The sequence below is a fragment of the Eucalyptus grandis genome, chromosome 8 (assembly GCF_016545825.1).
Source record: "Eucalyptus grandis isolate ANBG69807.140 chromosome 8, ASM1654582v1, whole genome shotgun sequence".
Classification (NCBI taxonomy): domain Eukaryota; kingdom Viridiplantae; phylum Streptophyta; class Magnoliopsida; order Myrtales; family Myrtaceae; genus Eucalyptus; species Eucalyptus grandis.
Genome location: NC_052619.1, coordinates 58,239,889 through 58,242,450, shown reverse-complemented (window position 1 = coordinate 58,242,450; position 2,562 = coordinate 58,239,889).

Genomic DNA, 2,562 nt, shown 5'->3' with positions numbered 1-2,562 from the left:
CGATATGATTGTAATTAAATAAACTACGCGTGCGTGCGCGCGCGCGCCCACACACACACACACACACACACATATATATATATATATATATATATCTGAAAAAATAAGAAACCCTTTTTTGAGTCATCATCAACATCGCTAGCCAGCCCAGGCAAGGGCGACCCTCGCCTGACGCCAGTGAGGGCAGCCCTTGCCGGACTCCGGCTTCCCTTCGCCGTCTCCGACATGTCCGGCGGAGGGAAGAGCGAAGAAGAAGAAAAAAAGGAAAAAAAAATTAAAAAGTAAGAGACCAAAATGCTCTATAGTTGAGGGTAAACTTGTCACACGGATATAAGTTCAGGGTTTTTTGTGTCACGAAAAAAAGTTTGAGATAAATGTGTCGCAGTTGGTAAAGTTTGAGGTTTTTCATGTCATAAAAAAAGTTTAGGGTAAATTTGTCACTTTGGGCAAAGTTTGAAGTTTTTTATGGTCTTTTCCCTATATGAAATGCCTAACATAATAAATAGAGAGTTAAGATCCATTGACACCAACTGAAGTTAACTAATTCTTTACAATGCAAGTATTAGTTCATAAATATAGTGTTAAAAGAAAGTTTTCTAAACATTTGTGGGCACCTGAAATTTGCCTGCGATCCATCATTTTCAAAGAATGTTTTCTCAAGGATCGAATTCGCCGATACTTATGGAATTCCAGCTTCGATGAACAACGTCGCAATTTCGCTATCCCCCATTCATTTTCTCGGCAGAGTTCGTTCTACGCTTATTAACCAAGGACACTACAGTTTTGAGACTTCAGGTCTAGCGATTCTGTCATTCTTGAAATTGTGGGAGCATTCCAGGTCACAAATTCAACCAACATTGTGATTTTCTAACGAGATAAGTGCAAATGACATCGTTTTTCATACAGACGTGGCGAGATAAGTGTAAAAATGACGTCATTTTGCTAACGTGACTAAATAAATAATATAAATATTAATTAAATTTATTTCTATATTAATTAAATATTTAAAAAAAGACGAAGATTGCAGGAGCCCCCACCTTTTGCCTCTCCTCCTTTTTTAAAAAAATTATTTTATCTTTATAAATATAAATATTTTATTTTAATTAATATTTATATTAAATTTTTATTAAAAAAAAACAAAACATCGTCATTTTGGTTCTTCATCGCTAACTCAGCTCTCGACATGCCACGTAATCGAGTTATATTATTAAAAAATTATCACATAGCATTTCCAGCCATTTTCGCCGGACTTGACATTCAAGTATTCCATTTTTTTTTAAAAGACACTTAAGTATTACTTTCATAATTTTTAGCACTTAAGTGTTTTCGTGCCAAGTTTTGGCATTCCAAGTGTTTGGTTCCCAAAACAAAAGAACACGTGTGGCTATTTCTTATAGTTATGCTATAGGGCTGTTGTAGTGCTATATGATCATTTTCTAGCGGTAAGTTTATGTCATATACTCACTCAATCATCTCATTTCATTTCTTGCATACGTTGTGTTTGTCACGCCCGAACCTTGAGAGCGTGCACATTCCTCGGTGGTCGATAAAAATGCGACGTTCCCAGGATGCATCGCCGACCCAATCGATTATGCACATGCGGAAGTGAATTACTAATTCCCTGACCACAACAAATATGTGATAGAAAAACAGGACAACCAATTTCAAATTAAACACACTTTTATAACCAATATGGTTTACACACAGAGGCCAACACTAAGGTTTATGTACAAGAGGTCTATCTCTAAAAAGAATTACTAAGCCACCCATGCTCTTGACCCTTGCGCCTCAAGCTTCGGGTTCCTCACATTAGGGACCTGGAAATGGTAACCCACGATGGGGTGAGATATAAATCTCAGCAAGTTCACACCCTAAACCCCGATTAGGAAGTCAATGAGACTCACCCCGCCTCAGTCCCTTCCTGCATGTCAGCACAGTTTATGTCATAGATGCATATAATAAATGCACACATCAATTGAAACATCTCACACAGCTCAATTAATCACACGTTCCAATTGATTACTGCCCACACAAGCACAATCTACTCGTCACCGGGCGTCGTCTCGCACCAGCGAGCATGACAACGTCTACCTCAAAACAGCATTCCACATAGGAGCATCGGTCCAGTCTCTACTGCGACTGGTATCCATTGTCAATGGCTTTCAACATAGGAGCATCGTCCACCCAACGCACATCGGGTGACGGTTTCTCATAACCAGCACACGACCATCCAATCCCGGCCAAGGACATCGTGCATTGCACTCAATGCCTCAATTAAAATGATGTGCTTGGCCTATTTTTTTCGTATTAAAAACACTCAGTGAAAATAGTCATGTTTGGGTATATGGTTGGATCGAACAAAAAAAAAATTGATATCCTTCCTTTTAAAAATCTCACTATTAAATGTAGTACCTAAAAATTTTTTTGGTGTCAAAACCCGACACCCGGTATTTTCTGATTTAAATACAAAAATCTCATATTTTTGGAATAATAATCCGAAAATTAGCACTCAGCATCAAATTGCACAAAGTAGCGCTCAATTGCATAATTCAACCACACCAC